Source organism: Nerophis lumbriciformis, linkage group LG15 (assembly GCF_033978685.3).
Source record: "Nerophis lumbriciformis linkage group LG15, RoL_Nlum_v2.1, whole genome shotgun sequence".
NCBI classification, from domain to species: domain Eukaryota; kingdom Metazoa; phylum Chordata; class Actinopteri; order Syngnathiformes; family Syngnathidae; genus Nerophis; species Nerophis lumbriciformis.
The window spans coordinates 12802501-12826908 of record NC_084562.2 but is presented as its reverse complement, the minus strand read 5'-3'; the positions used below and the strand labels follow the sequence as shown (position 1 = coordinate 12826908).

Sequence of the window (24408 nt, the reverse complement as noted above, 5' to 3'; positions counted from 1 at the left end):
AAGCGTGTGTCTGCTTCAATTAGTCCAATTCCGAGCTTTGTGACCACTTCCATTTAAGAAACGACACTACGAGTTTCCATGTTGGTTTTTTAGAGTGCCCTTGGACGTCAATCATGAATTTGAAGAATTCCGGAGAGGCTCCGGGGCTCGCAAATGAAAATTGGCAGTGATGTGGCAGAAATATGTTTTAGCATATGCTACAATATAAGAAATATGGGAGAGCATTGCAGCATTTGAAAATTTGTGTTCAGGCTGTCCAATAAACCTGGATGTATTTCTTACTGTGCTAACACTTTAATCATACTGACGACTAGTTCTTGTCAACAGGGGACCGGACCCCTGTTGTTCTCTCTCTCAGGCTTGATGCTATAGCCTTGGCTTCCTTATTGAGCCATTACTTGAATAGTGATGGTGTTATCAAGTGCTGTTGCCTTTATTTTCCTCTGAAATAGTATTTCATACAGCAGGGTCAGCCTTAACAACTGTAGACCTGCGCTGACTCCAAAGCTTTGGACATATTTGTACTCAATAATATAGAGCCAAATAATACAGCCTCATTCATGGTCTCTAGAGTCTGATGAGTTTCATGAAGTCAGCCAGGGTCTGCTTTCAAACAGCAGATGTCTGAAATGAAAGATTTTGGTATTTCAATTTATTTGCTGTAAGGCCAGGTGCTTTATGGTACAATCGCTGATCATAAGTCTCTTTGTCAGAGACTGCCGTCGTTGTCATTACAAAGAGGATACCACGTTAGACTTTCAGTGATCATGGGTCTGTTGCCAGGTATTGAAAAGCCACAACAATTATCCATCAATTTTCTAGAGACCGTCCCAGTTGGTAAAAACTGTTGCACTTTTTACACTTCTGCACTTAAAATGATGCTGCTAAAATACTGTAACTTGACCGCTCACTGATTTGTAACACCCACTTTCTCTATGTATTGCACTTGTATTTTAAATTTAAATGTGCCATAAAAGGACTACAGAAGGACATTAGCATGGTGCTAAATCTGGTGCAGCCATTGTTTTTAATGTAACTGCACATTGTCCTTCAAATAAATAAACACAAACAAACAAACTTTGGGTTAAGGGTGAGGTACACCCTGGACTGGGCATAGGGCACATAGATACACACGCATTTACACTCACATCCACATCCATGGACCATTTAGAGCAGGGGTGTCCCAACTTTTTGTTTATATATATATATATATATATATATATATATATATATATATATATATATATATATATATATATATATATATATATATATATATATTTATACATTAGGTGAGGAAAAAACACAAAGGCTATTTAATCCCTACAAGGCTGTTTTGCAGGTTTCTCTGCTCTTCAGGGAATTTTATTGAACTGTGGTTGTTACATATGTATAGGGTATTGACAGGCACTTCCCCAAAAAACATCTAGACAGGAAGATATTCAACAGGAACACCTTAAAACTTAGCTACAGCTGAATGAAGTATATCAAACAAACCATTGACTCACATAACAAAAAGATCCTGAGCACTCACAGACAAGCAACCGCTAACAACTCGAACGCCACAGATAGCTGCAATTGCAGACAAAGGCTTAACTGCCCACTCAAGGGAAATTGTTTCAAAATATCAGTTGTTTACCAGGCCAGCGTCACCCGCAAGGACAACTCAAACACAGAGACATACATTGGACTCACAGAAAAGACCTTTAAAACCAGTTATAACAATCACACAGCATCATTCCGTAGGCCCCAACTCAAGAACTTTACAGAGCTGAGCAAATACATATGGACTCTCAAAGACAATAAAATTGATCACGCCATTACTTGGCAAATTGTCGCATCTAGCTCCCCATACAACAGTGCAGCTAAAAGATGTAACCTGTGCTTGAAAGAAAACATGTTTATTATAAACCACCCCAGCATGTCCACTTTAAACAAACGCAACAAACTGGTCTCATCATGCCGGTACAGAATCAAGGCACTATTGTGTAACAATGGCCACACCCTCATGTACTGTATCCTATATATATATATATATATATATATATATATATATACACACAGACACTTCAATAAAATCCCCGGATGACCTGCGAAACAGGCTTGTAGGGATGAAAAAGCCTCTGTGTTTTTTCCTGACCTAACATATATTCCGCTCTACCCCGTTATTGAGCACTGTATAACGGATAAACCACAGAAACATGTGTACATATTATATTAGTACAATGGATATATCATTAATAAACTGGATATTAAGAGTAAGTGAAAGTTTGACTTCTACTTTGTTTACTACCGTGACAACCTCCTTAAAGTTTTGTAATCAATCAGAAATATCAAGCAGCTAAAATGCCCCAAATATGGATAAGTGTGGAGAGTGTTTTGCATTTTTATCACCTTGCTTTGTAATGGATTTCATCCATCCATCCATCCATCTTCTTCCGCTTATCCAATGGGTGTTAAATAAAAAAAATATAATGTCTACAAAGTTCAGTGAGCAGGTTGTGTTATGTGTGACCATGTCTGTTGGCATTTTGTGGTGGTTGGAATTTTTTTGCACCATGACTAGGGAAGGTTGTTTGCATCGGGTCATATAAGTAAATGCTGCACACAATTCTAATAATTAAAGGTCATTGGCCTGCATTCGTCCTCTAGATGGCGACATAATATCAGCATCAAAATTGTCAGACCAATAAAATGAATGCCATGTGAGTAAAATGCATTATTAAACTCATGAAGTCTCGCAGGCAAAATGGAAGACATCGGCGGGCCGTAGTTTGGACACCCCTGATTTAGAGTATTAAATGAACCTGACATGCATATTTTTAAGCTAGGTAGAATCCCAGAGTATACCCCAAATATTCACACATTATTTTTTACAACTTGATTTCTTGTCAATGGGTACCAAATGAGAATAACTATCCATCTGACGTTATTGGGTGGCATGCCACATACAGGGTTTGACTATACTGTGTTATTTATCTAGGTATGTTTTCTACTCGTGATTTATGGGTTGTTATGGATGGTCTGCTTTTGGAAATCTGTGACATAGACAAATGTGAGGGGTGTACAGGATTGTTGGATGGAATCTTAGCAGGCTGCAACACAGTTAAGGAGTCTGACCATGGATACCTGCATTCAGCTCTTTTTTTTAAATAAACTTTTAAAATGTACCCACGGTCTTCTTGACTGAATTTTCACTTTTTCTATCGGGTCTAATTAATTAAAGTATATCTCGTGCAGCATTTCTTGAAAAGCAATTCCACTGTGAGAACATTGCACTCCTGGTCAATGGCAATTTACTGCTCACTGTAATTACTCATAACAAACATCAATTAGGGATCTTATTTATTTTGTACAGACATAATCCTGAGCTTGTATTTTATAACCATTCTGTCCATCTGGAGTATTTTCTTCTCCTGATAATGTTATACAAGTTGCTACAATTTTTAAATGTGTGTATTGAATATGTATTACAGTTATGGTTGGGCATTGTTTGAATTTTGACGATTCTGATTATTTATATATATATATATATATATATATATATATATATATATATATATATATATATATATATATATATATATATATATATATATATACATGAAGGGTTGGATTTGGGGGTTAAATCACCAAAAAATATTCCTGGGCGCGGCCACCGCTGCTGCTCACTGCTCTTCTCACCTCCCAGGGGGTGATCAAGGGTGATGGGTCAAATGCAGAGAATCATTTTGCCACACCTAGAGTGTGTGACTTTAACTTTAACTCCGGATTATCCATCAGTGAAATCCGGCGATATATATATATATATATATATATATATATATATATATATATATATATATATATATATATATATATATATATATGTATACAATCATTGGTACTTTAACTTAATATATATATATATATATATATATATATATATATATATATATATATATATATATATATACATATACATATATATATATATATATATATATATATATAAATATATGTATATATATATATATATATATATATATATATATATATATTAACTTAATGTTAAAGTACCAATGATTGTCACACACTCTAGGTGTGGCAAAATGATTCTCTGCATTTGACCCATCACCCTTGATCACCCCCTGGGAGGTGAGGGGAGCAGTGAGCAGCAGCGGTGGCCACACCCGGGAATCATTTTTGGTGATTTAACCCTCAATTCCAACCCTTGATGTATATATATATATATATATATATATATATACATACATTAATATATATATATATACATACATTAATATATATATATATATATATATATATATACATCAATATACACCAACATATATATACATACCGTATTTTCCGCACCATAAGGCGCCCTGGGTTAAAAGCCGCGCCTTCAATGAACGGCATATTTCAAAACTTTGTCCACCTATAAGCCGCCCGGTGTTGTAAGCCGCATCTAACTGCGCTAAAGGAATGTCAAAAAAACAGTCAGATAGGTCAGTCAAACTTTAATAATATATTAAAAACCAGCGTTCTAACAACTCTGTTCACTCCCAAAATGTACGCAAATGTGCAATCACAAACATACGTATATCAACATGGACAGAGCTGCGTGAAAAAAGCCACCCGGCCTCTTCGCGTAAACTTAAACTTACCTTAACCACTCGCTCATCTTTTCTTCATCCATCCCTTCGAGTTAGCTTTTATGATGACGCCGGCTGGAAAGGCTGGAAAGGTCTCTTTTGGCAAGGTCTTCCTTTTGAATATCACCATGGGTGGAAGTTTCTGGCCATTAGCATGGCAAGCTAGAACCACAGTGAAGGATGACTTCTCATTCCCTGTGGTGCGAATATTCACCGTACGTGCTCCAGTTGCTGTGAAATAATAATCCGTGTGACGGTGTGCGGATGGAGAGATTGCGTCTTTTCATGAACCGGATCCCGGTCGCTTAGTAGGAGCCATTTTGTGGTCTTTACAGATGTAAACACACAAAGGAAATGAAACGTACGGTGATATCCGCGCGCTTTTTCTTCTTCTACGCGGGTGGGTGGTTGCTTACAGTAGAAGAAGAAGCGCTTCCTGTTCTATGGGGGCGGGTGCTTACCTTGGCGGTTGCTTGCGTAGAAGAAGAAGCGCTTCCTGTTCTACCGGGAAAAAAGATGGCGGCTGTTTACCGAAGTTGCGAGACCGAAACTTTATGAAAATGAATCTTAATATTTATCCATATATAAAGCGCACCGGGTTAAAAGCCGCACTGTCAGCTTTTGAGTAAATTTGTGGTTTTTAGGTGCGGCTAATAGTGCGGAAAATACGGTACATATATACACACACCTCTTTTAAGAGGCAGAGGTAAACGTATGCTATGCATTTGTCATGGGGCTTTTGTCAAGCAATACATACATATCTATCCTTTAAACTTTAATATAAATGTTATGGAGTTCCTATCAGAAAGGTTCACTTTATTTTTGAAAATCATTTGGGATGTTCCGACCAGGGTTTTATACCAATTATCCATCAGTGAAATCCGGCGATACAGATCACATGTATTAACTGTACATTTTTTCATGCATTTATGGTGAGTGTTATTGACAGTGTAACAATATCAACACATACTAATTCCTTATTTTCCTATATTTCATACTGTATGATTGTTTGACCAAAACAAAGTCAAAATTGCGCAATAACTAAACAACTATCTACTACTCATTTACATCCTTTGAATTTTACCTTTGAAGTCCTTCTGTGTCCAGTGACCTATTTCCTACGTTTGTAAACAAAAACAAAAAAAGATTTCGAGACTATAAATATATCTATCTAATCACTGTAGTGTCTATCACATACTGATACTACCATTAGTGTCAAGATTACTGATTTTTGACCTGAAAAATATTTTCCGCAATGGAAGATTATTCACTTAGGGTGGGGGTCAGCAACTCTTTAGCGCCGCCCTACTGGCTCCCTGGACCTCTTTCAGAAAATGTGAAAATGGGAAAAATATATTTTGTTTTAATATATTTTCTGTAGGAGAAAAAACATGACACAAACCTTCCTAATTGTTACAAATCCCACTGTTTATGTTATACATGCTTCACTGATGAGAGTACTTGGCAAGCACCGTTTTGTCTTACTAATTTTTGCGGTCTTTGAACTCACCGTAGTTTGTTTACATGTCCAACTTTCTCAGACGCTGCCACAGAAATACGTATTGTATGCCACTCCTTCTTTGTCTCATTTTGTCCACCAAACGTTTTATGCTGTGCGTGAATGAATGAGCTTTGTTGATTTTATTGATTTGCTGGAGTGCTTATCGGGCATATTTGGCCAATCCACGACTACAAGCTAATCGATGCTAACATGCTATTTAGGCTAGCTGTATGTACATATTGCATCATTATGCCTCGTTTGTAGGTATATTTGAGTTAATTGAATTTCCTTTACTTATGTCCTCTGTGCATTTAATTTATATTTGCATGTCTCATGACACATTATCAGTATGTAATATTGGCTGCATTTTCTCATAGTTGTTTGTGTGCCATGTTGTTCCAGACCAAAGCAAACATTACCCAGCTTGCACAGATTGTAATAAATCCATTAGAAGAGAAACTTGGACACACACATCTCTCTATACCTTTGGCCATTCTGAGCCAGTAACTTCCAGAAGTTAATATGGCTATTTCAACATTTTGCGGTCCCCTCCAAGGTTTCTCATTGTCTTCCCATTGGGTTGAGTTTTTTCTTGCCCTGATGTGGGATCTGAGCCGAGGATGTCGTTGTGGCTTGTGCAGCCCTTTGAGACACTCGTGATTTAGGGCTATATAAGTAAACATTGATTGATTGATTGATTGATATATTATTTTTATCTTGATAGATTGGAAAATTAACACCAATGAGTTGACTGATGAACATTATCACATCATTTATTCAGAAAATATAAATAACGACAAATAAAGTATATATACTATTAACCGCAACAGGTAGTTGTAAAAAAAAAACAACAACATTATGATTTGTACAATTTGAGAAAGTGCTTGTTCTTTTTTTTAAACAAAGAAAACAATCTGAAGTTGTCTTTATTTTTAAGTTATTGTGTCGTGATTTAACCAGTCCCGTCCCAATTGGGAGTAGATTTTTCTCCGTGTGGCCCCCAATCTAAAATGAGTTTGACACCCGTTGTGTATGCAGAAAAAAATAGTGGCGGCATTTCTTTCGGTTGGCGGACTGAACATATAAAATAGAAAACAACGTTTAGATATTCGGAGAGAATCTGAATGTAAAACTCAGGTTCCCATCTATTCCCGATGCCCAACCCTAATTACGATAACCATGAGTTTTATTAAATTCGGAAGGTCTGCTGTTTGCATCAGGCCAAAGGGCCTTGGGTTCAGTCCTGCACCCCCACATTCAAGGCTGAGGATCCCCCGAGCTAGGCCAGGGTGAGACTAATGCCGTATACTCGCAGTGTTAACTCAGCTGATAGGTTAAATGCAATGGGGAAAAAAGACCAGGGTAAAGAAGATTGCGCGATACAACCGTGTCACCACCTTTGCCTTGCTTTCAATGACCAATGTAAAATGTTGCAAGTGAGGAACTAAAATGTGACAGGAAGATTTTACTGACCAAACTCAATTTATATCCTGTTAAACAGCATTTGTCCTTGTGGAAATCATGTCCCGTCCTACAGAAAGGACTCAATTGATGATGCTTGTACTTGACCTCGTCTTTGCCGTTCCACTCCTTGCCATCTGCTACGGCGCTTTTGTAACTTATATTGTAAAATATTTTAATTAAAGACTCACAGGGCCATCAACGTAATCAAATTTATGATTTGGAAGGGGGAATTAAGGACCCTCATCTTTTTTTACTAGCAATAAAATCAATGCTTTTACGGTATTTGAGAAACTTCCAAAATGGGTTGTTGGATGCTTTTTAGTTTTTAGTAAGTTGATTTATATAAAATCAGGTTTTAGAACCTATAACCATTTTATGTGGGGGTATGTTGTTTAAAGCATTGTTTCTCAAATAGAGAAGCAGGGGAAATGTTTTATTATTTTTGTCTACACGCTCATATTTATTTTAGAACAATACACAAGCCTGCAGCTAGGTGGCAACAGTGTTCAATCTAACAGAAGTCTGGTGTCAGGCCAGGCTAAACTGTATTGCCCCGTTAGGGATATTTGTTTTGGGTATTGCGTTAAAGGGGAACATTATCACAATTTCAGAAGGGTTACAACCATTAAAAATCAGTTCCCAGTGGCTTATTTTATTTTTCGAAGTTTTTTTCAAAATTTTACCCATCACGCAATATCCCTAAAAAAAGCTTCAAAGTGCCTGATTTTAACCATCGTTATATACACCCGTCCATTTTCCTGTGACGTCACACAGTGATGCCAATACAAACAAACATGGCGGGTACAACAGAAGGTTATAGCGACATTAGCTCGGATTCAGACTCGGATTTCAGCGGCTTAAGCGATTCAACAGATTAGGCATGTATTGAAACGGATGGTTGTAGTGTGGAGGCAGGTAGCGAAAACGAAATTGAAGAAGAAACTGAAGCTATTGAGCCATATTGGTTTAAACCGTATGCAAGCAAAACCGACGAAAACGACACGACAGCCAGCGACACGGGAGAAAGCGAGGACGAATTCGGCGATCGCCTTCTAACCAACGATTGGTATGTGTTTGTTTGGCATTAAAGGAAACTAACAACTATGAACTAGGTTTACAGCATATGAAATACATTTGGCAACAACATGCACTTTGAGAGTGCAGACAGCCCAGTTTTCATCAATTAATATATTCTGTAGACATACCTTCATCCGCTCTCTTTTCCTGAAAGCTGATCTGTCCAGTCCAGTTGGAAATGCATCTGCTTTGAGTGTCGCAGGATATCCACACATTCTTGCCATCTCTGTCGTAGCATAGCTTTCGTCGGTAAAGTGTGCGGAACAAACGTCCAATTTCTTGCCACTTTCGCATCTTTGGGCCACTGGTGCAACTTGAATCCGTCCCTGTTCGTGTTGTTACACCCTCCGACAACACACCGACGAGGCATGATGTCTCCAAGGTACGGAAAACAGTCGAAAAAACGGAAAATAACAGAGCTGATTTGACTCTGTGTTTGTAATGTGTTTGAGAAAACGTTGTGACGTCATCGCTCCGAGAGCGAATAATAGAAAGGCGCTTAATTCGCCAAACTTCACCCATTTAGAGTTCGGAAATCGGTTAAAAAAATATATGGTCTTTTTTCTGCAACATCAAGGTATATATTGACACTTACATAGGTCTGGTGATAATGTTCCCCTTTTACTTTATTGTGTCATAGGGCAGAAAAGGTATACAATCACTTAAAAACACAGACATTAACAATGTACTAAGCAGGGCTAAACACAGGTGGTACAGTGCATTAAAATATACATTATGGAGATGTTGGACAATTTGAAGTGTGATAAAAGTGTAAAGTACCAAAGTGCTTGTGTTCATTGCACGTTGCTCTATTGCACTATTTGTTTTTGTTTTGCTTTGATAGAAGCTGGAACAAATGAGGATTTGTTAAACGGTTTGTTTTACACTTTAGTAGACGGTAGTGTTGTCCCGATAGCAATATTTTGGTACCGGTACCGGTACCAAAATTATATCGATACTTATCGATACTTTTCTAAATAAAGGGGACCACAAAAAATTGCATTATTGGCTTCATTTTAACAAAACATCTTAGGGTACATTAAACATATGTTTCTTATTGCAAGTTTGTCCTTAAATAAAATAGTGAACATACAAGAAAACTTGTCTTTTATTAGTAAGTAAGCAAACAAAGGCTCCTAAATAGTCTGCTGACATATACAGTAACATATTGTGTCATCATTTTCCATTCTATTATTTTATCAACATTTTTAAGGACAAGTGGTAGAAAATGAATTATTAATCTACTTGTTCATTTACTGTTAATATCTGCTTACTTTCTCTTTTAACATGTTCTTTCTACACTTCTGTTAAAACGTAATAATCACTTATTCTTCTGTTGTTTGGATACTTTACATTAGTTTTGGATGATACCACAAATTTGGGTATCAATCCGATACCAAGTAGTTACAGGATCATACATTGGTCATATTCAAAGTCCTCATGTGTCCAGGGACATATTTCCTGAGTTTATAAACATAATATACATTAAAAAAAAAACTAAAGAAGATGTTGTGATGCCAAAAAATATCGACGTAATCATAGTAGTATCAACTAGATACGCTCCTGTACTTGGTATCGTTACAGTGGATGTTAGGTGTAGATCCACCAATGGCGTTTGTTTACATTTTGATGCAGGTGAGCTACGGTGTGTAGTGAAGCATGTTTAGCTATTCCTCATCCTGCAGGGATGATACTTGTAAGAATTGTACTTTAATTGTCGCCATGGAGGCGAGGATTAGTGATTCAGAAGTAACTCAAACACTGCCGACTGGGGCTGGACTGGTACTTTTGAGAGCCGGTATAGTACCGAAAATGATTCAATGGTATCGCGGTACTATACTAATACCAGCATACCGTACAACCCTAGTAGAAGGTAATGCTATTCAAGTAAATTGTTTTGGGGGTCACATTTCCAGAAAGCTAAAGACCAGGGACCGGACTTTTCCTTTTACTGTTATTCTTATTGTGTATATTCCAGGGACCCAGCAGTAGACATTTGAGTTTGGTCTTTTTATTTTGTCAGAGTTACAGAAGCACTGTGCTGTTTTTACCTTCTGCAAAAATGTGAGTCTCCGAGTCCAAGGCTGAAGATTTTGCAATTAGTTTTAACTTTTATCGTTTTTGTTAAGGTAAACTCTTCGCATATGTCTTTTAATTTACGTCTTTCTACTGGTACACTCATGTGTAAGACATATACACTATATTGCCAAAAGTATTTGGCCACCTGCCTTGACTCACCTATGAACTTGGAGTGCCATCCCATTCCTAACCCATAGGGTTCAATATGATGTGGGTCCACCTTTTGCAGCTATTACAGCTTCAACTCTTCTGGGAAGGCTGTCCACAAGGTTGTGGAGTGTGTTTATAGGAATTTTCGACCATTCCTCCAAAAGCGCATTGCTGAGGTCACACACTGATGTTGGTTGAGAAGGCCTGGCTCTCAGTCTCCGTTCTAATTTATCCCAAAGGTGTTCTATTGGGTTCAGGTCAGGACTCTGTGCAGGCCAGTCAAGTTCATCCACACCTGACTCTGTCATCCATGTCTTTATGGACCTTGCTTTGTGCACTGGTGCACAGTCATGTTGGAAGAGGAAGGGGCCCGCTCCAAACTGTTCCCACAAGGTTGAGAGCATGGAATTGTCCAAAATGTTTTGGTACTTTGGAGTATTCGAAATTCCTTTCACTGGAACTAACTCCTGAAAAACAACCCGATACCATAATTCCTCCTCCACCAAATGTCACACTCGGCACAATGCAGTCCAAAATGTACAGTTCTCCTGGCAACCTTCAGACCCTGACTCGTCCCTCAGATTGCCAGATGGAAAAGCGTGATTCATCATTCCACAGGACAAGTCTCCACTGCTCTGGAGTCCAGTGGCGACGTGCTTTACACCACTGCATCCGACGCTTTGCATTGGACTTGGTGATGTATGGCTTAGATGCAGCTACCCGGCCATGGAAACCCATTCCATGAAGCTCTCTGCGTACTGGACATGGGCTAATTGGAAGGTCACATTAAATTTGGAGCTCTGTAGCAACTGACTGTGCAGAAAGTCGGCGACCTCTTTGCATCCGCTCGCCCCGCTCTGTCAGTTTACGTGGCCTACCACTTGGTGGCTGAGTTGCTGTTGTTCCCAAACTCTTTCATTTTCTTACAATAAAGTCGACAGTTGACTTTGGAATATTTAGGAACGAGGACATTTCACGACTGCATTTGTTGCACAGGTGGCATCCTATGACAGTTCCATGCTGGAAATCACTGAGCGGCCCATTCTTTCACAAATGTTTGTAGAAACAGTTTCCATGCCTAACTGCTTGATTTTATACACCTGTGGCCGGGCCAAGTGATAAGGACACCTGATTCTCATTATTTGGATGGGTGGCCAAATACTTTTGGCAATATAGTGTATATTCCTGAGTGGGACAATAAAGTATATTTTCAAACCAAACTCGTGAACCACTCGTTGAATAGCCTAAATTATGAAAATGAGAGGACCTAAAATGGAACCTTGAGGAACACCACTTTTATAGCTAAAGAAGTTGAACATATGACTACTGACTGCATCGGAAGTAAACAAGCTACAGCAACACTTTAGTTACACAAAAAATAAAACTTAGGGCCTGATTTACTAAGATCCAAATAGCACACTCTAAACAGTGTTTTGCAAACACTAAATAATAATAATAACATTTATTTATATGGCGCTTTTCTACTAACTAGATACTCAAAGCGCTCAGAGACGTGACAACCCATCATTCATTAGAAAATGGATGGATGGATGGATGGATGGGTCAAAGGGTGACACATGGAATAAATAGTGCTGATTATAACTCCTGAGCTTCTATTGACGAATTAACTTATGATGACGTTTCTTAAATGTCTCTTACTACTTCTGGCATCTCAGTGGGTGTTCACATCCGTAATGAAGAACATTCTGACTTCAGCTACACTTCAAGCAAACACGCTGTGAAGTAACATTTGTATTTTTCTCTTGGCGGCTCGGCGATAAAGGACACAAACGTGTTCTGCCGTGCCGTTCAGTAGGAGCACAGCTTTTGCAGAGACAGACAGGATGTGACAATACACCCACTGGATTTCCCCTCCATCCCCCCCTCCTTTTTAATAGTTGAATGGACCACATCCAATATTAAAATGAAACTGGAAGGGAATGCCTCTGGTCAAGAGACATATCTCTCAAAAACAGCCATCATAAAATGAATTGGTTGAAAGAAGCAAAAGAAATTAGATATTTCCACCCCTGCTCTATTCTAGACAGTGCTTTGCCATTATTCGTTTTTGTTTTGTTCCTTTCCACCTTGATATTGCTGCTTTAGGGTTATGTCCACACTGCAGGGTATGATGCCCAATTTGAAGTTTGTATTCGAATCAAATATTTTTATGTTTATAGTCACATTACAAAAAAAAAAAATATTACTTTTATTTGTGTCTGTTACGGCAGGGTTGCAGCTTACTGCGCGGTTCGTTCTCCCGGGATGCAAACGGACGACTCCGAACAGGGCTTGCAAGCAGGAACATGATTTAATCTTGAATACTCGAAGAGGTACAAAAAACAGAAAACAAGTCGGAGGAAAAATGTGCCGATCGCACTTGAAGCTAAGGCTACTACTTAGCATAGACTAAAGACAAATACCGTACTTTTCAAACTATAAGTCGCCGTTTTTTTCATAGTTTGGCCGGGGGTGCGACTTATACTCAGGAGCGACTTATGTGTGAAATTATTAACACATTACCGTAAAATATCAAATAATATTATTTAGCTCATTCACGTAAGGGACTAGACCAGGGGTCGGCAACCTTTACCAGTCAAAGAGCCATTTTGACCAGTTTCGCAAATTATAGAAAACAGTGGGAGCCGCAAAAATGTTTTGAAATTTTAAATGAAATAACACTTCATACAAAGTTTTCTTTTTGCTTTGTGCTATGTATAAACCAGGGGTCTCAGACACGCTGCCCACACCTTTGTGTGGAATTTGAAAGCTGATGCGGCACGCAGGTTTTAAATGAATGGCGCTTTTCAGCGTCGTGCGTGCCGTGATGGTACAGCATATAGCACCCACTACAACCAGCGTGCCTGATCAGCCACACGTTGTATGGTGTTTCCGCTTGCTCACGTAGGTGACAGCAATACATACTTGGTCAACAACCACACAGGTTACACTGACGGTGCCGGTATAAAAAAAAAACTATAACACTGTTACAAATATGCGCCACACTGTGAACCCACACCAAACAAGAATGACAAACACATTTCGGGAGAACATCTGCACAACATTAACACAACAGGACAAATACCCAGAATCCCATGCAGTCCTAACTCTTCCGGGATACATTATACACCCCCGCTACCAAACCCCGCTCACCTCAACCGACGCACAGGGGGTTTGATGTGTGAGGGAGCAGGGTTGGGGTGGGGGCGGGGTTTGGTGGTAGCAGGGTTGTATAAAGTAGTCCGGAAGAGTCAGGGCTGCATGGGATTCTGGGTGTTTGTTCTGTTGTGTTTATGTTGTGTTAAGGTGCAGATGTTCTCCCGAAATGTGTTTGTCATTCTTGTTTGGTTTTGGTTCAAAGTGTGGCGCATTATTAGTAAGAGTGTTAAAGTTGTTTTATATGGTCACCGTCAGTGTAACCTGTGTGGCTGTTGACAAAGTATGCCTTGCTGTCACGAACGTGTGCAATCAGAAGATGTATATTGTAAAACAAGTGTTGGGCTGGCATGCTATTAATACAGATTATAGAGAGCGCCAAATGTTGTACCATCATGGCACGCCCTTATTATATCTGTAAGGGTGAAAATCGGTGAATATTAATCCCGGGAGTTTTCTGCGAGAGGCACTGAAATCCGGAAGTCTCACGGGAAAATTGGGGGATTCAGCAAGTAAGCTGCTGAGCCGCATCAGAGTGATCAAAGAGCCGCATGCGGCTCCGGAGCCGCGGGTTGCCGACCCCTGGACTAGACGTATAAGATTTCATGGGATTTAGCGATTAGGAGTGACATATTGTTTGGTAAACGTATAGCATGTTCTATATGTTATAGTTATTTGAATGACTCTTACTACAATATGTTACGTTAACATACCAGGCACGTTCTCAGTTGGTTATTTATGCCTCAATAACGTACACTTATTCAGCCTGTTGTTCACTATTCTTTATTTATTTTAAATTGCCTCTCAAATGTCTATTCTTGGTGTTGGGTTTTATCAAATAAATTTCCCCCAAAAATGCGACTTATACTCCAGTGCGACTTATATATGTTTTTTTTTTCTTCTTTATTATGCATTTTCGGCCGGTGCGACTTATACTCCGGAGCGACTTATACTCCGATAAATACGGTAATACTCACGTAGCAGTAGCGTGAAGCAAATAAAGAAGCCAGACCGACCGACTTGCAAAGGCAGGCTTAAATAATGTCTCTGATTAGAAACAGGTGAGCGTCCCGAACACAAGAGGCAGGTGAAAATAATAAGTAGCTATGGTAACAAACTCAGAGGTGCACAAACAGGAACTAAAGGAGTCCAAAACTAACCGAAAACACAAAACCGGATCCGGACCACGGATCATGACAGTGTCTAATGTGACCCTGAATGTGCATAGAACACAATGTTACACGCACTGCAGTGTGTTTCTGGAAGTAAATGTGGTCTCGATTCGAGTATTGCGGGTTGCATTTGTGGCAATTTCAAGAATTTTTTGCATCCGTAGTCAACAGTATAACAATTGGGACCCATTACCTCCCTGCTTGGCACTCAGCACAAGGGTTGGAATTGGGGGTTTTATCACCAAAATGATTACCTATTAACCACCTATCTCTAATGCCTCATGTGGGGTAGACTACTGTTGGGTTTTGCATGGTTGAATGAATGTATGCATGTATGTATGTGTATGCTTGCTTTAGTACTATTATTTTGTGTTTATCATATAGTATTTTTTGTGCTTGCCACCATGTTTCAGCATTCCATGTATATACTGTCCTCTGGACCCCCTGCCAAAAGCTTCTTCTAGCTTATTTGGGGGACCCTTTCACTTTACCAACATCCTTAAATGATATTCACTACTATTGTAATTGTTCTATGGTATTGTGAATAAACTTGAAATGTGAACATGTACTGTAGGTTTTACAGTATATTAAGTGTTTTAAGAGCATGTTTAGGACCATTTAGTTCCTGTGGATATGTTTACACCGTATTTCACAGTTTAGGGTATTTTATAGAAACCAAGCTGATGACGTATGGAGGAGTGGTACGGTATATTAATTAATGCCATTAAAATAAGTACATTACATTTGTTTTACTAACGTGTAAGTGATTAAAATACAAACCAATAAGATACAAAAATAATTTGATCTAAAAATAAAGTAAAATGTCAGGCTTTTGCCCGCATTGTCCAACGGTCAGAAAGTCGTCCCCTCAGTAAATGATGAATTCATCAAAGTCAGGCGAGTCCTTATAGTCCATTTCAGCTGTAAATAACAATACATAAATTATAAATGTCAGTGTTTATTAGAGATGGGATTTATGGCACAGTGAAGTGAAGGGATTCGTATCTTGACGAACCGTTCCTTTCAAAGAGTCGTTCAAAAGATACTGTTTCAATTAAAAACAATATATATATATATAATAACAATCGCAGGTAAAAGTCAGTTATATTATGTTATTTTTTTTAAATTGTTTTATTAATCAATCCAACAAAATAATACACAACAATACCATAATAACGTAATTCCAATTCCAAAACCGACCCAAAAACATTCAGAATAGCAATCAACAGAGCAATTAAGAGGCCACACAAACATGACACAAAACAATCCAAAAGCAGTCAAACAAAAATGAATATTATCAACAACAGTATCAATAATAATAACAATTCCAACATAGCAGTGATTAGAAATCCCTCATTGACATGATCATTACAGTCATTTATAAAAAAAAAAACATTAAAAAAAAAACAGTGGCTTACACTTGCATCACATCTCATATGCTTTGACAACACATTCTGTCCAATATTTTTCACAAAGATAAAATAAGTCATATTTTTGTTTCATTTAATATTTGAAACAAATTTAAACAATGGATCCCATATTCCAATATATGACTCATTATTATCTAAACTGAATGCATTTTTTTCTATTGATATCATCTCCATAGCTTGTGTATACCAGTCATGAGTTGGACTATCAACATCTATTCATTTTTTTTAATATTACCCTTTTTGTTATGATGCATATCGAAAGAAATGCATTTTTATTCTTTGATGACATGTTACTAAATGGTTATATTATATTATTGAGATCAGAATAATTCAAACCAATATATTCTGTGTTTGTGAAAAGTATTCTGAAACAATAATAATTTAGCATGGCTTATGTCTTCATTGTAAATATTCCAAGGTGGTGCCATATCTTATGTGCATTGACAATCCATCCATCCATCCATTTTCTACCGCTTATTCCCTTTTGGGGTCGCGGGGGGCGCTGGAGCCTATCTCAGCTACAATCGGGCGGAAGGCGGGGTACACCTTGGACAAGTCGCCACCTCATCGCAGGGCCAACACAGATAGACAGACAACATTCACACTCACATTCACACACTAGGGCCAATTTAGTGTTGCCAATCAACTTATCCCCAGGTGCATGTCTTTGGAGGTGGGAGGAAGCCGGAGTACCCGGAGGGAACCCACGCAGTCACGGGGAGAACATGCAAACTCCACACAGAAAGATCCCGAGCCCGGGATTGAACCCAAGACTACTCAGGACCTTCGTATTGTGAGGCAGATGCACTAACCCCTCTGCCACCGTGAAGCCCTGCATTGACAATGAGATCACTATTTCCAAACAACTTTGTGGGTCACAAGTACACAAACGATATATAAATGATAAATGAAAACGTCAGGTATGCATATACAAATATAAGGAAAAGTAGAATAAAAATGAGGACACGATGAAAATGTAAATTCAAAATTATACTAACTTACCGGGTGTTGACACCTGAACTACTTTACAACTACACAGCAGTACAATAAACCGAACCATTAAAGTCAATCCAAATGCTGCTTTCGTTTGACACGGACTCAATTTCTAGTCTAGTCGGATGGTGCGAACATAATTTCTATTAAAATGTCTTGCAAACAAACGGCTTGCAACTGTGAATCTGTTCTCACTCTTCAGTTTAAAAAACAATCAAAAGACGAGACTTTTTTTTTTTGTCCTGTCCAGCTACTCAGGCAAATCATATTGTTGATGTAGATGCCCATATCGGCTGTACCAATTAACTTTACAAAAGAGAATACTTCTTTGGTTGCCTTATTTGTATTTGACTTTATTAAATGGATTTATATTATTATTTGGTGCAGCCAGCCCAGAGCAGGAGGGGATAGAAAGACAAAAAAAGGAAGACATTGCGGGGAAATTGCGGGGATAAGACAGAGAGAATAACAAAAACAACTAAAACAGAACAACATCAGCAAAAATGATATGTACAAATATGATGGTAAAAGTGATAGCAAAGAAGCAGTTAGTGAAATAAATAATAATAAGACAGAAATGACAATGAGCATTATTACCCTACAAATGGAGCAATACAAATACCAATAGAAATAGCACTATTGATAATGAATAATAACAATAATTATGTCAAGACTTGATCTTGGGAGTTTGCTTTTCCGGGATGCAACGGAAAGTTGGCACGGGCGAGACGGGAATGAAGGTACATGATTTATTATTATCAAAAAAAGGAATAAATGAAAGCGCGCACAGTGGCGGAGAATAAACTATAAAACCAAAAGACTATAGCAAAAAGTACAAACAAAAAAACACGCACAGTGGCGGAGAACAAACTATGAAACCAAAAAGACTATAAATATGGAACAAAAACTTACTTGGCTTGAGGAATTGACATGAAAAGAAGTATCAGGCATGAACAGAGCATAAATGTGTTGTGAGGTCGTCAGAAAGACAAACTGAAAAACACTGAACTTAAATACTACAGACATGATTAACGAAAACAGGTGTGTGACTCAAGACGTGAAACAGGTGCGTGACGTGACAGGTGAAAACTAATGGGTTGCTATGGTGACAATCAAGAGTGCACAATGAGTCCAAACATGGAACAGGTGAAACTAATGGATAATCATGCAAACAAGACAAGGGAGAGAAAAGCCAGAAACCAAAAATTCCTATAACTAAACAAAAACATGACTTAAAACAAAAACATTATTACACAGACATGACAGAGCCCCTCCCTTAAGGACAGATACCAGATGTCCATAAAAAAAATTAACAAGAGTCATGGGAGGGCGGGAGGGGGACAGGGCGGTGGGTCGCCAGCCCAAGTGGCCCCGAATCCACGGAGGCAAAGTCAAGTGGCGGCGGCGAGTGGAACGCCGCTGCAGCAGGCGAGGCGGACGCCCAGGGATTGGCCACATTCGTGGCCGACTGGGAGGTGGGCGCACTTGGCGTGGCGGACGACCAGGAAGCGGCCATATCCGTGGCCGACGAGGAGACAGGCGCGTCGTCAACTTGGCAGGCGTGGCAGCTCGGCGTGGCAAGTCAGGCGGCGAAGCTCGGCGTGGCGCGTCCAGCGGCAAAGCTCGGCGTGGGTCTTGGTCTTGGTCTAGGCGTGGGTCTTGGTCTTGGTCTAGGTCTTGGCATGGCGGGTCTTGGTCTTGGCATGGCGGGTCTTGGTCTTGGCATGGCGGGTCTTGGTCTTGGTATTGGCATGGCGGGTCTTGGCATGGCGGGTCTTGGTCTTGCCATGGCGGGTCTTGGTCTTGGCATAGCGGGTCTTAGCCTTGGTCTTGGTCTTGGTCTTGGCATGGCGGCACTTGGCGTCGTTGAGCTGCGACTGGCGGCACTTGGCATCGTTGAGCTGCGACTGGCGGCACTTGGCGTCGTTGAGCTGCGACTGGCGGCACTTGGCGTCGTTGAACTGCGACTGGCGGCACTTGGCGTCGTTGAGCTGCGACTGGCGGCACTTGGCGTCGTGGAGCTGGTACCGGAGCTTGGCGTGGTGGGTCTTGGTCTTGGTCTTGGCGTGGAGGGTCTTGGTCTTGGACTTGGCGTGGAGGGTCTTGGTCTTGGCGTGGAGGGTCTTGGTGTGGAGGGTCTTGGTCTTGGCGTGGAGGGTCTTGGTCTTGGCCTTGGCGTGGAGGGTCTTGGACTTGGTGTGGAGGGTCTTGGACTTGGACTTGGCGTGGAGGGTCTTGGTCTTGGCTTGGCAGTGCTTGGTCTTGGCTTGGCAGTGCTTGGCGGCGTGGAGCTGGTACCGGAGCTTGGCATGATGCGGGTAGGCGTGGTGCGGGTACTGGAGTCTGCCGTGGAACTTGGCGTGGTGGAGCTGGTGCTAGCCTTCGTGCAGCAACAGATGCAGCGACAGGTGCTAGCCGTGGTGCTAGCCGTGGAGCTGCGACTGGTGCTAGCCGTGGAGCAGGTGGAGGTGGCCTAGCTGGGGGTTGCGGCTTGGCAGGTCGGAAGACTGGTGAGGGCGGTCGTGCTGGAGGCTGTGGCTTGACGGGTCGGAAGACTGGTGAGGGCGGTCGTGCTGGAGGCTGTGGCTTGACAGGTCGGTAGACTGGTGGTGGCGGCCGTGAGGGAGGCTGTGGCTTGACATGGTGATGCAGAGCCACCCCACCTACACAGCTCCCGACCCCAGCCCCCCCCTCAAGGGGCGGATACCAGACGCGCTCCCTGCGGTCTGGAACTCTCTGTAGGGATGGGCGGGAGAGGGCAGAAATTTCCCCTTTATTTTGGCCACAATATTTTTCTTTATCCACCACCTGGAGTTGTGTGGGCGGAAAAAAAAGAAAACAATTGTGACGCGGGCGGGACTTGAGACTTGGGGGGCGGGGCATGAGTCTTGGGGGGCGGGGCATGAAATTGGGATGGCTGTGACTGACTAGACCTGATTTCTAAAAACATGTTTTGATAATGTTTTATCAAAGACATGCCATTAGTGTCTTTTTTTGGAGGCGGGTGTTCAAACGAAAAAGAGCTGAAAAAAAAATCTTGGGCTGTGATGTCATCCTGGGGAAGCCGGGCAGACTGTTGCATGCTTCCGCCCGGAGGGGGCGGGGCTTGTGGGAGCGGCGTGTCCCGCTGGCTCGCAGATGTCCTTCCTGGCGTCCCTCGCCTTTGGCGGCGCTTCCTTGGCTGGGATGACGCGCCAACGTCCCCGGGCCAAACGGAGCTGATCGGCACCAGTTTGCCGGTCGGACCCCACATGAGATCCTTGCGCTCCGTGGGGGAATAGCGGAGCGTTTCAGCTTCCATGGCGCGCAGGACCTCCCACGTTCCTTTGTCCAATCTTTCCAACTCGGCCAACTTAGGTGCGGAAAAGCGGGTCTGCTGACGACCTACTGTCAAGACTTGATCTTGGGAGTTTGCTTTTCCGGGATGCAACGGAAAGTTGGCACGGGCGAGACGGGAATGAAGGTACATGATTTATTATTATCAAAAAAAGGAATAAATGAAAGCGCGCACAGTGGCGGGGAATAAACTATAAAACCAAAAGACTATAGCAAAAAGTACAAACAAAAAAACACGCACAATGGCGGAGAACAAACTATGAAACCAAAAAGACTATAAATATGGAACAAAAACTTACTTGGCTTGAGGAATTGACATGAAAAGAAGTATCAGGCATGAACAGAGCATAAATGTGTTGTGAGGTCGTCAGAAAGACAAACTGAAAAACACTGAACTTAAATACTACAGACATGATTAATGAAAACAGGTGCGTGACTCAAGACGTGAAACAGGTGCGTGACGTGACAGGTGAAAACTAATGAGTTGCTATGGTGACAATCAAGAGTGCACAATGAGTCCAAACGTGGAACAGGTGAAACTAATGGATACTCATGCAAACAAGACAAGGGAGTGAAAAGCCAGAAACCAAAAATTCCTATAACTAAACAAAAACATGACTTAAAACAAAAACATGATTACACAGACATGACAAATTACCTCTATTATGAACAATACAATTGTTTCAAATGCAACAATACATATATGTAATGATAACTTGAAATACATGGATAAATGGAGGGAAGAAAGAGAAGCAAACTATATTAACCTTGTAGATTGTTATAGTAACTATAGGTTAAGCTTTTTTTTAAGCATTTCCACTGTTTATCTCACGATGACAACATGAACACATCAGATTTAGCGTTAGCATTAACATTCGGTCACTTGGGTTGAGGCTAATAATTACATCATTACAGCGTGTAACAAAGTAAACATTGAATAGTTGATGTGATTTACCTTTGTTCCACTTGTTTACAGCCTTCTCTAATTCACATATTTACCATGAATTGATTAACGTGGACCCCGACTTAAACAAGTTGAAAAACGTATTCGGGTGTTACCATTTAGTGGTCAATTGTACGGAATGTGTACTGTACTGTGCAATCTACTAATAAAAGCTTCCATACCGTTCTAGTTTTTTATTAAAATATTGTGATTAATTGTGTAAAATGCTTTAGTTAGATCCATCAACAGTGCTTCCGTACATTTTTTACTATTGATTGCATTGGTAATTTTCTTCTGTAATCCTAATTAAAGCCATCGAAGTTGAAACATTAGCTCTGTATCCCTATTGGTTCTCAGCGAGTATTCTATTTTTGTTTGTGGAAGTAAAGAAACAGGTCTATAATTTGTAAATTGGTATTTTTCTCCAGTCTTATAAATTGGTGCAACTTTAGTTATTTTAATTTTGTTTGGGAATGTACCTGTTTGAGAAGGTTGCCAATATACATGAGATCTCTTCAATAAATAATGTTATCGTTTCCATATCGATTACATTACAATCAATTGAAGTCTTAGATTTGCATTTTTTCCACGATTTTAACTATGTCCTCCCGTGTCACATTACTGAGGAACATAAGAGTTGGGATTTCTATCTATGGTGTCATTAAAGTCCTCAATTGAAACTGGGTCGGGAATCATTTCCTCCAATTTTGGTCCAATATTTACAAAGTACATAGGAGATTATGAAAGGAAGAGGGCAAAAATGGTGTCTCGCAGTTTGTGGGGCACGTCTGTTCTGAGAGGCGTTGGGGTAAGGAGGCAGAGTCAGGAGTGGTGAGACATTGACTTGAGTTCCAAAACGTTTTACCCTAACCCAGGGGTCGGCAACCCGCGGCTCCGGAGCCGTATGCGGCTCTTTGATCACTCTGATGCGGCTCAGCAGCTAACTTGCTGAACCCCCCAATTTTCCCGTGAGACTTCCGGATTTCAGTGCCTCTCGCAGAAAACTGAAATAATGTCCATATTAATAATCACCGATTTTCACCCTTACAGCTATAATAAGGGTGTGCCATGATGGTACAACATTTGGCGCCCCCTACAATCTGTATTAACAGCGTGCCAGCCCAACATTTGTTTTATAATATACATCTGCTGCTTGCACACGTACGTGACAGCAAGGCATACTTGGTCAACAGCCACACAGGTTACACTGACGGTGACCATATAAACCAACTTTAACACTCTTACTAATAATGCGCCACACTTTGAACCAAAACCAAACAACAATGACAAACACATTTCCGGAGAACATCTGCACATTAACACAACATAAACACAACAGAACAAACACCCAGAATCCCATGCAGCCCTGACTGACTCTTCCGGGCTACATTATACACCCCTGCTACCACCAAACCCCACCCCCACCCCCGTGCGTCGGTTGAGGTGGGCGGGGTTTGGTAACCCGGAAAACTTAGGGCTGCATGGGATTCTGGGTATTTGTCCTGTTGTGTTTATGTTGTGTTACGGTGCAGATGTTCAGATGTTCTCCCGAAATGTTTTTGTCATTCTTGTTTGGTGTGGGTTCACAGAGTGGCGCATTATTAGTAAGAGTGTTAAAGTTTTTTTTATACCGCCACCGTCAGTGTAACCTGTGTGGTTGTTGAACAAGTATGCCTTGCTGTCACCTACATGAGCAAGCGGAAGCCCCATACAACGTGTGGCTGATCAGGCACGCTGATTGTAGTGGGTGCTATATGCTGTCCCATCACGGCACGCACGACGCTGACAAGCGCCATGCTTTTAAAATGCGCGTGCCGCACCAGCTTTCAAATTCCATACAAAGGTGTGGGCAGCGTGTCTGAGACCCCTGGTTTATACATAGCATAAAGTAAAATAAAGACTTTGTATACAGTGTTATATCATTTAAAATTTCAAAAAATGTTTGCGGCTCCCATTGTTGTCTATAATTTGTGAAAATGGTCAAAATGGCTCTTTGACTGGTAAAGGTTGCCGACCCCTGCCCTAACCCAACTTTTCGCCAATGACTGCTTTTTACTCCTTCGTTTGCCATTGCTTTTTACGTATCGGTAAGAAAACTACAGGTCTGATTTCCATATATGGACATTATTTCAATATGTATCTTATAGATATATATATAGATATATAGATATATACCAATTCGTCTTCGAAAGGTCACCCAATTCATCGCCAACATTTTTTGGCGATGAATTGGGTGACCTTTCGAAGACGAATTGGTCAGATAAACGTGACTTACAGTAAGACTGCCGTCCTATAAGATACATATTGAAATAATGTCCATATATGGAAATCAGACCTGTACTTTTCTTACCGACATGAAAAAAATCAGACAGAAATTATTTAGAATTTAGCCTGCAGTGTGAACATAGCCTTTGTTTACCAATCCTGCCCCTCAGGCGATAGTATAAACCGAACTGTCTTATTTAGAAGT

The 24408-nt window shown here is 40.4% G+C and overlaps 1 protein-coding gene across 1 annotated transcript in view; it reads left to right on the top strand.

Moving 5' to 3' along the window:
- Window positions 1-24408, top strand: part of luzp2 (leucine zipper protein 2) — a 433448-nt gene that overhangs the window by 208254 nt on the left and 200786 nt on the right. The gene's annotated exons all lie outside the window — the stretch shown is intronic.